We start from the raw sequence: 17,034 nt of genomic DNA, 5'->3' as shown, positions 1-17,034 counted from the left end.
CATTCCATTCCATTCCATTCCACGTTCCATTCTACATTACTCTACACGTTCCCTTCCACATTCCATTCCACCTTCCATTCCGCCTTCCATTCCATTCAATTCCTCGTTTGAGTCCACATTCCATTCCATTACATTACACTTTCCTTTCCACATTCCATTCCACGTTCCTTAACAGATTCCATTCCACTCCATTCCACATACCGTTCCACATTCCATTACACGTTCCATTCCACGTTCCTTTCCACGTTGCATTCCACCTTCCATTCCATTCCTTTCCTGGTTTCAGTCCATATTCCATTCCATTACACTCCACTTTCCATTCCACATTTCATTCCACGTTACATTCTGTTACATTCCACATTCCATTCCACATTTCATTCCATTCCATTCCACATTAAGTTGCACAATCCATTCAACGTTCCATTCCACATTCCATTCCATTCCATACCACTTTCCTATTAAGATTCCATTCCACATTGCATTCCACTACATTCCACATTCCATTCCACATTCCATTCCATTCCATTCTACGTTAAATTCCATATTCCATCCCATTCAATTTCTCGTTCCATTCCATATTCCATTCCACTTTGCATTCGACATTGCATTTCACCTTCCATTCCACAATCCATTTCACATTCAATTCCACGATACATTGCACGTTCCATTTCACATTCCATTCCATTCCATTCCATTCCACTCCACTTTCCCTTCCACATTCCATTCCACATTACTTTCCACGTTCCATTCTACTTTCCATTCCACATTGCATTCCATTCCACTCCATTTTCACTTCCACATTCCATTCCACATTACTTTCCACGTTCCATTCTACTTTCCATTCCACATTCCATTCAATTCCTTTCCACGTTCAATTCCGCGTTCCATTCCATTCCATTCAACTTTCCATTCCATATTTCATTGAACATCCCATTCGACGTTCCATTCCATGTTCCATTCCACGTTCTATTCCACATTCCATTCCATTTTCCCTTCCACATTCCATTCCACATTACATTCCACGTTATATTCCGTTCCATTCCACATTCCATTCTTCATTCCATTGCACATTCCATTCCATTCCATTCCACTTTGCATTCCACATTCCGTTCCACATTCCATTCCGCATTCCATTCTCATTCCTTTGCATTTCATTCCACATTCCATTCCACATTCCATTGCATTCCAATTCACATTCCATTCCATTCCATTGTATTCCACATTCCATTCCAAATTCCGTTCCACATTCCATTCCACAGTCCATTCCAAATTGCATTATACATTCAATTCCACATTCCATTCTCATTTCATTGCATTTCCTTCCACTTTCCTGTCCACTTTCCATTGCATTCCAAATCACATGCCATTCCACATTCCATTCCATTCCATTCCGTTCCATTCCATTCCACATTCCATTGAACATTCCATTCAACATTCCATTCCGCAGTCCATTGCATTCCACATCCGATACCAGATTCCATTCGACATTCCATTCTATTCCTTTCCACATTCCTTACCACATTCCATTCCATTCCATTCCACGTTCATTTCCATTACATTCCACATTCCATTTCATTTTCCATTCTATTCCATTCCACGTTACATTCTGCTTTCCATTTGACGTTCCATTCCTTTCAATTCCTCGTTCCATTCTATGTTCCATTATTGGTTCCATTCCACGTTCCATTCCACCTTTCATTTCTTTCCATTCCAAGTTGCATTCCATATTCCATTCCATTCCATTCCACATTCCATTCCATTTCATTTAAAATTCCATTCCCTTCCACATTCCAGTGAACGTTTCATTCCACATTCCATTCCATATTCCATTCCACGTTCCATTTCATTCCATTCCACGTTTCATTCCATTCCATTCCACGTTCCGTTTTATTCCATTCCTCGTTCCATTCCACAATCCAATTCACATTCCATTCCACCTTCCATTCCATTCCATTCCATTACATTACATTCCACATTCCATTCCATTCCATTCCACTTTCCATTTCATTCAACTCCACTTTGCATTCCATTCCATTCCACATTCAATTCCATACCGTTGCGCCTTCCATTCCATACCACTCTGCATTCCATTTTATTCCATTCCATTACACATTCGATTCCATTCCATTCCACATTCCATTGCATTCCGTTCCATATTGCATTCTACTCCATTCCATTCCTTTCCACTTTCCATACCATTCCATTCCACTTTCCATACCATTCCATTCCATTCCACATTCCATTCCACATTCCATTCCACATTCCATTCCATTCCATTCCATTCCATTACACATTCCATTACACATTCCATTCCCTTCCATTCCACATTCGATTCCTTTCCATTCCATATTCCATTCCATGTTGCCTTCCACGTTCCATTCCACTTTCCATTGCATTCCATTCCATTCCATTCCATTCAACTCCATTCTTTATTCCTTTCCATTCCATTCCACATTATATTCAACATTCCTTTCCATTCTATTGCACATTGCATTCCATTGCATTCCACATTCGATTCCATTCCATTCCACGTTCCATTCCACCTTACATTCCACATTCCATTCCACGTTCCATTCCACGTTCCTTTCCATTCCCTTCCACGTTCCTTTCCACTTTCCTTTCCACGTTCCATTCCATTCCATTCCATGTTCCATTACAGTTTTCTTTCCATAACATTCCACATTCCGTTCCATTCCATTCCATTCCATTCCACGTTCCATTCCACTTTTCATTACCTTCAATTCCACATCCTTTCCATTCCATTCCACATTCCTTTGCATTCCATTCCACATTCAATTCCACATTCCATTACCTTCCATTCCACATTCATTTCCATTTCATTCCTTATTCCATTCCACCTTCCATTTTATGTTGCATTTCACGTTCCATTCCACTCCATTCCATTCCATTCCCTTCCAGATACCATTGCTTTCCATTCCACATTCTATTCCGCATTCCATTCCACATTGCATTCCATTCCATTCCACATTCCACTACATTGCCTTGCACATTCCATTGCTTTCCGTTCCACTTTACATTCGACATTCCATTTGACCTTCCATTCCACATTCCATTCCATTCCAAACCAAATTCCATTCCACTGAATTCCACATTCCATTCCACATTCCATTCCATTCCATGCCTTTCCATACCATTCCATTCCATTCCACATTCCATTCGTTTCCATTCTACATTCCATTCAATTCCATTCCACATTCCAATCCATTCCATTCCATGCCATTCCACCTTACTTTCCCTTCAATTCCATATTCTTTCCAATCCATTACTCATTCCATTTCACATTACATTCCATTCCAAATTCCATTCCACTTCCCATTCCATTCCATTCCACATACCATTCCATTCAATTCCACATTCCATTCCATTCCATTCCCTTCAATTCCACATTCCATTCCATTCCATTCCACATTCCATTCCATTCTAATCCACATTCCATTCCACAATGCATTCCATTACATTACACATTGTATTCCACATTAAATTCCACATTCCATTCCGTTCCATTCCACATTCCTTTCCACATTAATTTCCACTTTCCTTTCCTCATTCCCTTCCACTTTCCATTCCGTTCCTTTCCATGTTACATTCCACTTTCCTTTCCATTCCATTCCACTTTCCATTCCACATTCCATTCCACATTCCATTCCTTTCCATTCCACGTTCTATTCCACGTTCCATTCCATTCCATTCCTCGTTCCATTCCACATTAGATTCCACATCCCATTCCATTGCATTCCAGATTTCATTCCTCTTTCCATTACATTCCATTCCACGTTGCATTCCACATTCCATTGCACATTCCATTGCACGTTCCATTCCATTCCTTTCCGCTTTCCATTCCACATTGCATTCCATTCCATTCCACTTTCCTTTCAACATTCCATTCCACGATGCATTCCACGCTCCACTCCATTTCATTCCACGTTCGATTCCACATTGCATTCCATTCCATTTTCCATTTCACATTTCATTCCACATTCCATTCCACATTGCACTACGTTCCATTCCACGTGCCACACCACATTCCATTCCACTTTCCACTCCACATTCCATTCCATTCCACATTCCATTGCACATTGCATTCCATTCCACATTCCATTCCACTTCCCATTCCATTCCACTCCACATACCATTCCATTCAATTGCACATTCCTTTCCATTCCTTTCCCTTACATTGCACATTCCATTCCATTCCACATTGCATTCCATTCCATTAAATTCCATATTCCATTCCATTCCATACCATTCCTCACTTCATGCCAATACATTCCTCATTCCATTCCATTCCATTCCACATTACATACAATTCCATTCTATTCCACATTACATTCCGTTACTTTCCACCTTCCATACAATTCCATTCCACTCCACATTCCATTCCTTTCCATTCGACATTCCATTCCATTCCATTCCACATTCCAGTCCATTCCATTTCAAATTCCATTCCATTCCATTCCATATTCCATTCCATTCTATTCCACATTCCATTCAATTCCATTGAATTTCATATCCCATTCTATTCCATTCCACATTCCATTCAATTCCATTCCACATTCCATTCTATTCCATTCCACATTCCTTTCCACATTCATTTCCATTCCATTCCTCATTCCATTCCTCTTTCCTTTCCATTCCATTCCGCATTCCATTCCATATTTTATTCCTTTCCACATTCCATTCCTTTCCATTCTATTCCACATTCCATTGCATTCCACATTCCATTTCTGATTCCACTCCATTCCATTCCACTTTCCATTACACATTCCCTTCCATTCCATTCCATTCCATATTCCATTCCACGGCATGGTCCTCTTTCCATTCCACGTTCCATTCCACACTCAATTCCATTCCATTCCACATTCCATTACATTCCATGCCACAATCCATTACACACTCCCCTCCATTCCATACCACATTCCTTTCCAAATTCCATTCCATTCAATTCCATTCCGTAACAGATTGCATTCCGTTCCATTCCATTCCACTTTCCATTCCATTCCACATTCCATTACAAATTCCATTCCATACTATTCCACATTCCATTCCAAAATGCATCCTATTCAATTCCATGTTCCATTCCACAATCCTTTCCATTCCATTCCAAGTTCCTTCCCATTCCATTCCATTCCACCTCCCATTCATCTCAATTGAATTCCACATTCCTTTCCATTTCATTCCACATTTCATTCCATTCCATTCCATTCCATTCCATTCCATTCCATTCCATTCCACATTCCATTTAACATTCCATTCCACATTCCATTCCACATGCCATTCCATTCCATTCCATTCCACATTCCACTTCTTTCGATTCCACATTCCATTCATTTCCATTACACATTCCATTCCGTTCCATTACACATAACTTTACGTTCCATTACACATTCCATTAAATTCCACATTCCATTAGACATTCCATTCCACATTCCAATCCTTCCACTAAACATTCCTTTCCATACACTTCTATTCGATTCCACTCCACATTCAATTTCATATTCCATTCCAGATTCCATTCCATTCCATTCCACAATCCACTCCACATTGCATTCCATTCCATTCCATTCCAAATTCAATTCCATTCAATTCCACATTCCATTCCATTCCATTCAACATTCCTTTCCATTCCATTCTATTCCACATTACATTCTATTCAATTCCAGATTCCATTCCATTCCACTTTCCATTCCATTCCATTCCTTTCCACTTACCATTCCATTCCATTCAACTTTCCATCCCACATTCAATTCCACATTACATTTCACATTCCATTCCACATTCCATTTCACTTTCCATTCCACTCTATTCCATTCCATTACACATTCCTTTCCGTTCGAATCCACATTCCATTCCATTTCTCATTCTTTTCCACATTCCATTCCATTCTATTTTCGTTTCCATTCTATTCCACATTCTATTCATTTCCATTTAGCATTCCATTCCACATTCCATTTCACATTCCATTGCGTTCATACCCCTTCCTTTCCTCATTCCATTCCATCCCATTCCACATTCTATTCCGTTCCTTTACACATTCCATTCCACATTACATTGCACCTTCCATTTCTCATTCAGTTAAACATTCCATTTCACTTTCCATTCCATTCCATTACATATTCCATTCCATTCCAATTCACATTCAATTCCTTGTCATTCCATTCCACGCTCCATTCTGTTCCACATTCCATTCCATTCCATTCCACATTCCGTTCCATTACATTCCACATTCCATTCCATTCCATTATATTCGACATTCCATTCAATTCTATTCCACACTGCCTTCCATTACATTGCACATTCCATTCCACATTCCATTCCAATTTCCATTGCGTTCCATTCCACATTCCATTCCATTCCGTTCCCCATTCCAATGCATTCCACATTCTATTTCAATCAATTTCACATTCCATTCCCTCTCATTACTTTCCACATTCCATTCCATTCCATTCCATTCCGCATTCCATTCCATTCTATTCCACTTTCCAGACCATTCGATTCTATTCCACATTCCTTTCCAGTCAATTCCACATTCCATGCAATTTCATTCCACATTCCATTCCACGTACCATTCCAAATTCTATTCCACTTTCCATTCCACATTCCATTCCACATTCCATTCCATTCCATCCCACGTTACACTATACTTTCCATTCCATTCCATTCCACATTGCTTTCCACGTTCCTTTACATTCCATTCCACCTTCCATTCAGTGTTCCGTTACACGTTCCATTCCTCGTTCCTTTCCATGTTCCATTCCACATTCCATTCCATTCCATTCCATATTCCATACCATTCCGTTCCATTCCAATCCACATTCCATGTCATAATCCATACCATTCCTTTCCATTCCATTCCAGAATCCATTCCATTCGATAGCCCATTCCATTAATCTTTCCATTCAACATTCAATTCCTTTCCATTCCACATTCCATTCCATTCCATTCCACATTCCGCTCCACCTTCCACTCAAAATTCCATTCCACATTTCATTCCAGTTCATTCCACATTCCATTCCACATACCATTCCAGTCCATTACACATTCCATTCCACATTCCATTCCAATACATTCCACATTCCATTCCACAATCCATTCCAAATTCCATTCCATTCCATTCCACATTTCATTACACATTCCATTCCATTCCATTTGATGTTCCATTCCACGTTCCATTCCATTTTCCATTCCATTCCATTATACATTACATTCCAGATTCCATTCCATTGCATTCCACTTTCCATTACACATACCATTACACTTTCCATTTCATTCGTTTCCACATTCCATTACACGTTCCTTTCCATTTCATTCGAGGTTCCACTCTACGTTCCGTTCCACGTTCCGTTCCACCTTCGATTCTAAATTCCGTTTCACTTTCCATTCCATTCCATTCCATTCCATTCCAGAATCCATTCCATTCCATTCCACTTTCCATTCAACATTCCATTCCACATTCCATTCCACATTCCATTTCACTTTCTATTCTACAATCCATTCTATTCCATTCCACATTCCATTCCACGTTCCATTCATTTCCTTTCCACTTTCCATTCCATTATACTCCACTTTCCATTCCACTTCATTCCTTTCCAATCTATTTCACATTCCTTACCACATTGGATTCCATTCCACATTCCATTCCATTTCATTCCATGACACATTCCATTCCACTTTACATTCAATTTCACAATCCATTAAATTCCATTCCTTTCCATTCCACATTCCATTCTTTCCATTCCATCCCACATTCCAATCCTTTCCATTCCACATTCCATTCCATTCCGTTCCATATTCTAGTCCATTTCATTCCATTCCACATTTCATTTCATTCCATTACATTCCATTCCCTATTGGATTCCATTCCTTTCCATTCATTTCCACAAGTCATTCCACATTCCTTTCCATTCCATTCCACATTCCATTCCCTTCAATTCCACATAACATACCATTCCATTCCATTCCATTCCACATTGCATTCCGTTCCATTCCGTTCCACATTCCATTCCATTCTATTCCGTTCCACTTTCCATTCCTTTCCATTCCACATTCCGTTCCACATATCATTCCAGTTTCTATTCCATTCCATTCCAATTTCCATTCCATTCCATTCCACTCTCCATTCCATTCCATTCCACATGCCATTACAGATTCCATTCCACATTCCATTCCATTCCATTCCACATTCCATTTCATTCCATTCCGTTGAACATTCCATTCCATTTCCTTCCGTTCCACATTCCATTCCTTTCCATTCCACATTGCATTCCACATATCGTTCCACTTTCCATTCCATTCCATTCCACATTCCATTCCATTCCGTTCCATTCCACATTCCATTCCATTCCATTTCACTCTCCATTCAATTCCATTCCACATTCCATTGCTTTCCATTCCACATTCCATTCCGCATTCCATTCCACATTCCATTCCACATTCCATTCAATTCCATTCCACATTCCTTTCAATTTCATTCCAATTCCACTCCATTACATTCCAAGTTACATTCCACTTTCCATTCATCATTCCATTCCCCTTTCCATTCCATTCCATTCCACAGTACTTTCCACATTCCATTCCACATTCCGTTCCACATTCAATTCCATTCCATTGCATATTCCATTCAATTCCATTCCACATTACATTCCCCATTCCACTCCATTGTGTTCCACATTCTATTCCATGTTCCATTCCATGTTACATTCCATTCCATTCCACATTCCTTTCCATTCTATTCCACTTTCCTTTCCACTTTCCAATCCACGTTCAATTCCACGTTCCTTTCCACATTCCATTCCACGTTCCATTCCAATTCATTCCACGTTCCATTCCACATTCCATTCCACATTCCATTTGACATTCCATTCCATTCCATTCCATATTCCATTTCACCTTCCGTTCAATTCTTTTCCACTTTCCATTCCACATTCCATTCCTTTGCATTCCACGTTCCATTCCACATTCAAATCCACCTTCCATTCCACATTCCATTCCGTTACATTCCACATTCCATTCCACACTCCATTCCACATTCCATTGCATTCCATTCCACATTTCATTCCTTTGCTTTCCACATTCATTTCTACATTCTCTTCCACATTCCATTACACTCTATTCCTTTGAATTCCACATTCCATTCCGTTACATTCCACATTCCATTCCACATTCCTTTCCACATTCCATTCCATTCCACTCCACATTCCATTCCACGTTTCATTTCACGTTCCTTTCCACTTTCCATTCCACGTTCCATTCCACGTTCCATTCCAGATTCCATTGCATTTCACTCCACTTTCCATTCCACGGTCCATAACACTTTAAATTGCACTTTCCTGCCATGTTCCATTTCACATTCAATTCCATGTCCCATTCCACTTCCGATACCGTTCCATTCCACATTCTATTGCACTTTCAATTCCAGGTTCCTTTCCACCTTCCATTCTATTCCATTGCACATTCCATTCCACATTCCATTCCACTCCATTCCACATTCCATTCCACATTCCATTCCATTCCTTTCCACATTTCATTCCACGTTCCATTCCGCGTTCCTTTCAACTTTCTATTGCACATTCCGTCACTTTACATTCAGCATTCCAATCCATTTCATTGTACCTTCCATTGCATTCCATTCCACCTTCAGTTCCATTCCAATAAACAATCCACTCCACCATCCATTCCACGTTCCATTACACAATCCATTTCATTCCATTTCACGTTCCATTGCAGATTCCATTACACATTCCATTCCAAGTCCCATTCCATTCCATTTCACATTCCGTTCCATACCATTCCACATTCAATTCCACATTCCTTTCCATTCCACATTCCATTCCACATACCATTCCACATTCCATTCCATTCCTTTCTATTTCATTCCACATTCCATTTCACATTCCATTCCACTCCAGTTCATATTCCATTCCACATTTCATTCCATTCCATGACACAATGCATTCCTCATTCCATTCCACGTTCCATTTTTTCGTTCCTTTCAACTTTGTATTTCGCATTCCATCCCATTACATTCCACGTTCTATTCAATTTCATTCTTCATTCCATTTCATTGCATTCCACCTTCAATTCCATTCCATTCCACGTTCAACTCCACTTTCCATTCCACGTCCCATTCCATTCCATTCCACGTTCCATTACACATTCCCTTCCATACTAATGTACGTTCCTTTCCAGATTCCATTCCACATTCCATTCCACATACCTTTCCATTCTATTCCACAACCCATTCCATTCCATTCCACAATCCATTGCAGATTCCATTGCATTCCATACCACATTCCATTCCTTATTCCATTCTGTTCTCTCTCAGATTCCATTCAATTTGACGTCCTATTTAATTATGTTCTATTCCATTGCACTGCATTCCACATTCCATTCCATTCCACATTCCATTCCATTCAATCCCACGTTCCTTTACATTCCATTCCATTACACATTCCACGTTCTACTCCACGTTCCTTTCCACGTTGCATTCCACATTCTACTACCTTCTATTCCACATTCCATTCCACTCCAATCCACATTCCATTCCTCATTTCATTCCTTTCAATTCCACATTCCATTCCATTCCATTCCACATTCCATTCCATATTCCATTCCATTCCATTTCACATTCCATTCCACATTCCATTCCACATTCAATCAGATTCCATTAAACTTTCCATTCCTCATTACATTCCATTCCATTCCACGTTCCATACCATTCCATTCCACATTCCATTCCATTCCATTCCATACCACGTTCAATTGCTTTCCACATTCCATTCCATTCCATTCAATTTCACGTTAAATTCATTTCCATATCACTTTTGATTCCATTCCATTACACGTACCATTTCATTCTACATTCCATTCCACATTGCATTCCATTCCATTCCACATACCATTCCACATTCCATTCTATTCCATTACACATTCCATTCAACATTGCATTCTATTCCATTCCACATTCCATTCCACATTCCATTCCACATTCCATTCCATTCGATTACACATTCGTTTACATTCCATTCCTCATTCCATTCAATTCAATTTCACATTCATTTCATCCCAGTTTCCACTTAATTCCCTTCCATAGCATTACATTAATTTCCTCATTCAATTCCATTCCATTCTAGATTGCATTCCATTCCATTCCATTCCATTCCATTCCATTCGATTTTACATTCCATTCCATTCCATTCCACTTTCCGTTACATTCCATTCCATTCCATTCCACATTCCATTCCAATCCATTCCACATTTCATTCCATTCCACATTCCATCCTATTCCATTCCATTACAATTTCCATTCCACATTCCATTCCATTTCACATTCCATTTTGTTGCATGCCATTCCACTTTCCATTGAATTCCATTATATTCCACATTCCATTTCATTCCATTGCTCATTCCATTCCATTCCATTCCAAATTCCATTCCATTCCATTGCAGATTCCATTCCATTCCATTCCACATTCCATTCCACATTCCATTCCTTTCCTTTCCACATTCCATTCCACATTCCTTTCCAATCAATATTCCATTCCACATACCATTACACATTCCATTCCACACCTTTGTATTAAGTTCCGCATTCCATTCCACATTCCATTCCACTTCATTTCAAATTCCATTCCACATTCAATTCCATTTCATTCCACATTTCATTCCTCATTCCATTCCCCATTCCCGTCGACGTTCCTTTCTACTTTCTATTGCATGTTCATTCCCATTACATTCCACTTTCCATTCCATTCGAAATTACATTCCATTCAATTCCACCTTCAATGCCATTCCATTCCACATTTCGTTCCATTCAGTTCCATTCCACATTCCATTCCACATTGCATTCCATTCCATTCCACTTTCATTTCTACTCCATTCCACATTGCATTCCATTCCATTCCACTTTCCTTTCCATTCCATTCCACATTTCATTCCATTCTGTTCCATATTCCATTCCATTCCATTCCGCGTTCCATTCTATTCCATTCCACATTAAGTCCCATTCCATTCCACATTCCATTCCTTTCCGTTCCACATTCCACGTTCCATTCCACGTTCCACTCCATGTTCCATTACGTGTTCCATTCCATTCTATTCTGAGTTCCATTCCACATTCCATTCCACATTCCATCCATTCCATTCCACATTTCATTGCATTACTTTACACATTCCATTCCTTTCCATTCCATTCCATTCCACATTCCATTCCATTCCTATCCTTTCCATTCCATTTTCCGTTCCATTCCATTCCACATTCCATTCCATTCCACATTCCATTCTGTTCCATTCAATTCCCGATTCCGTTCCTTTCCATTCCATCCCACATTCCATTCCACATTCAATTTCATTCAACATTGCATTACATTCCATTCCACCTTCCGTTCGATTCCATTCCATTCCTTTCCACATTGCGTTACACATTGCATTCCATTCCATATTCCATTCGATTCCATTCCACATTCCATTCCTTTCCATTCCATTCCATTGAACATCCCATTCCACATTCCATTCCATTACATTCCACATTCCATTTCATTACATTCCACATTCCATTCCATTCCATTACACATTTCATTCAATTCCATACCACATTACAGTCCATTCCATTCCACTTTCCATTGCATTACTTTCCACATTCCATTCCATTCAATTCCACTTTCCATTTCATTCCATTCCATTCCATTCCTTTCCACATTCCATTCCACTCCATTCCATTCCACATTCCATTCCATTCCTTTCCATATTCCATTCCATTCCATTCCAAATTGCATTACACATTCCATTCCATTCCGAATTCCATTCCATTCCACTCCATTCCATTCCACATTAAATTCAATTCCATTCCAGCTTCTTTTCCATTCCATGCCACATTCCTTTCCATTACGTTTCATTCCATTCCACATTCCATTCCATTCCATATTCCATTCCATTCCATATTCCATTCCATTTCTTTCCATTCCACATTCCGTTCAATTCCATTCCACATTCCATTCCATTCCATTCCATTCCATTCCACTTTCCATTCCATTTCACTTTGCATTCCACATTCTGTTCCACATTCTATTTCACTTTCCATTCTACTCCATTACACATTCCAGTCCATTCAATTCCACTTTCCATTCCAAATTCCATTCCACACTCCATTCCATTCTATTTCACCTTCCATTCCATGCCATTCCACATTCCATTCCGCATTCCATTCCGTTCCATTTCACTTTCCATTCCATTCCATTCAACTTTCCATTCCACATTCCTCTCCATTCCATTCCACATAACATTCCAAATTCCACTACATTTCATTCCACATTCCATTCCATTCACTTCCACATTCCATTCCATTCCATTACACAATCCATTCTTGATTCCGTTCCACATTCCATTCCACATTACATTCAATTCCCTTCCACATTCAAATCCAATCCATTCCACATTGCATTCCATTCACTTCCACATTCCACTCCATTCCATTCCATTCCACATTACATTCCATTCAATTCCACATTCCAATCCATTCCACATTCCATTCTATTCCATTCCATTCCATTCCACATACCATTCCATTCCATTCCACATTGCAATCTCATTCCATTGCATTCCATTCCACATTCCTTTCCACATTCCATTCCGTTGCATTCAAGGATTCATACCACATTCCATTCCATTTCTTCCTACATTCTATTCCACGTTCCATTCCACTTTCCATTCCATGATCCATTACACGTTCCATTGCAAGTTCCATTCCGTTCCGTTCCAGCTTCCATTCCATTCCTTTCCACTTTCCATTTCATTCAGTTCCACATTCCATTCCAGTTTCAATTTCACATATTTTTCCACATTCTATTTCACTTTCCATTCCATTCCTTTACACATTCCATTCAAATCTATTCCACATTCCATTCCATTCCATTCCATTCCATTCCACATTCCATTCAATTCCATTCCACTCTCCATTCCACATTCCATTCCATTCCTTTCTATGATGCATTCCACTTTCCTTTGCACATTGCATTCCACATTCCATTCCGTTACATAACACGTTCCATTCCACATTCCATTCCACATTCCATTCCGATCTATTCCACATGCCACTCCACATTCCAGTCCCCATTACTCGGCATTCCATTCCACAATCCATTCCACATTCCATTCCCTTATATTCCACGATCCATTCCACATTCCACTGCACATTGCATTCCACACTCCATTCCGTTCCATAAAGCGTTCCATTCCACATTCCTTTCCACATTCCTTTCCGTTCTTTTCCACATTCCTCTATACATTCCAGTCCACATTCCATTCCATACAATTCCACCTTCCATTCCAGATTCCATTCCATTCCATTCCACATTCTATTCCACATTACATACCAGATTCCATTCCACATTCCATTCCACATTCCCTTCCACATTCCGTTCAATTCCATTCCACATTCCATTCAAAATTCCTTTCCATTCAATTCCACATTCTATTCCACTTTTCATTCCACATTCCATTCCATTCCATTGCACATTTCATTAGACATTCCATTCCATTCAATTCCATATTCCATTCTACATTCCATTCCATTCCATTTCATTCCACATTGCAATCCACATTCCATTCCACATTCCCCTCCTCATTCCATTCCATTCCACATTCCATTCCACTTTCCTTTCCATTCTATTCCACATTCATTTCCACTTTCCATTCGATTTCATTCCACATTCTTTTCCACATTCCATTCCATTCCATATCCACTTTCCATTCCACTTTCCATTCCACTTTCCTTTCCACGTTCCATTCCGTTGCATTCCACATTCCATTCCATATTCCTTTCCAAAGTCCATTCCATTCCACATTCCATTCCACATTCCATTCCACATTGCATTCCATTCCATTCCACGTTCCATTCTACTTTCCATTCCATTCCATTCCTCGTTCCTTTCCACATTCCATTGCACATTCAATTCCACGTTCCATTCCGCAATCCATACCACGTTTCATTCAATTCCATTCCACGTTCCATTCCATTGCATTCAACTTTCCATTCCACGTTCCATTGCAACTTCCATTCCTTTCCATTCCATGTTCCATTTCACTTTGCATTCCATTCCACGTACCATTTCACATTCCATTCCACATTACACTCCATTCCATTCCAAGTGCCACTCCACATTCCATTCCACATTCCATTCAATATTCCATTCTATTCCATTCCACATTCCATTCCATTCCACTCCACATTTCTTTCCATTCCATTCCAGATTCCATTCCGCATTGCATTCCATTCCATTCCACATTCAATTCAACCTTCAATTCCACGTTCCATTCCATTCCATTCAAAGATCTATTCCTCCTTCCATTCCACTTTCCATGCCATGTTCCATACCACTCCAATCCACGTTCCATTCCACGTTCCACTCCACAGTTCATTCCACATTCCATTAAAAACTCCATTCCAAATTCCATTCAATTCCATTCTAAGTTTCATTCCACATTCCATTCCACATTCCATTCCACGTTCCATTCCATTCCATTCCACGTTCCAGTCCACATTCCATTCCATTCCATTCCACACCACATTCTATTCCACATTCCATTCCAATCCATTCCACATTCCATTCAACATTCCATTCCTTTGCATTCCACATTCCATTCCATTCCATCCCACATTATATTCCATGTTACATTCCAAATTGCATTCCACATTCCATTCCATTCCATTTCAAGTTCCATTGCACTTCCCAATCCATTCCATTCCATTCAGCTTTCTATTCTACATTCCATTCCATATTCCATTCCAAATTCCATTCCGTTCCATTCCACATTCCATTATATTACATTGCACATTCCATTCCACATTCCATTACATTCCATTCCACATTCCTAACATTCCATTCCACATTCCATTCCACATTACTCTACATTCCATTCCACATTCCAATCCACATTCCATTCCACATGGCTTGGATTCCATTCCACATTCTCTTCCACATTCCATTCCACATTCCATTTCAATCCATTCCACATTCCGTTTCACTTGCCATTCCACAGCCATTCCACGTTCCATTAAACGTTCCATTCCATTCCATTCCACGTTCCACTCCAGTTTACATTCCTTTCCATTCCATGTTCCATTCCACTTTCCATTGCACATTCCATTCCAAGTTCCATTCAACTTTCCATTCCACGTTCCATTCCATGTACCATTCGAAGTTCCTTTCCATTCCATTCCAGGTTACATTCAACATTCCATTCCATCCCATTCCATGTTCCGTTCCATTCCATACCTCGTTCCACTCCACATTCCATTCCAAATTCCATTTCACAATGCATTCCGTTCCATTCTATTCCATTCCACGTTCCATTTCACATTCCATTCCACATTCCATTCCATTCCATTCTATGTTCCATTACACATTCCTTTCCACATTCAACTCCATTCCATTCCATTCCACATTCCATTCCACATTCCATTCTACTTTCCATTCCATTCCATTACACATTCCATTCCACATTCCTTTCCACATTACATTCAATTACATTCCACGTTTCAATTTACATTCCATGCCACATTCCAGTTCATTCCTTTCCAGTTTCCATTCCACTATCCATTCAATTCTATTCCACGCTCAATTCCATGTTACATTCCACTTTCCATTCCACTTTCCATTCCATTCCATTAAACGTTCTTTTCGACATTCCATTGCACATTCCATTCCACGTTCTATTCATTGCTTTCCACGTTCCATTCCACATTCCATTGTAGTTTACTTTCCAAGTTCCATTCCACATAAATTTCCACGTTCCATTCCAATTTCCATTCCATTCCATTCCAAGTTCCATTCCACATTCAATTCCATTCCATTCCACGTTCCATCCCACATTGCATTCCACATTCCATTCCACGTTCCATTCCACATTCCATTGCACATTCCGTTCAGCATTCCATTCCACGTTCCATTCTACGTTCCATTCCATGTTCGATTCCATTCCATTACACGTTGCTTCCACTTTGTATTCCATTCCATTCCA

This window comes from Pongo pygmaeus, chromosome 23 (genome assembly GCF_028885625.2).
Source record: "Pongo pygmaeus isolate AG05252 chromosome 23, NHGRI_mPonPyg2-v2.0_pri, whole genome shotgun sequence".
NCBI classification, from domain to species: Eukaryota; Metazoa; Chordata; class Mammalia; order Primates; family Hominidae; genus Pongo; species Pongo pygmaeus.
This window is presented reverse-complemented; position numbering follows the sequence as displayed.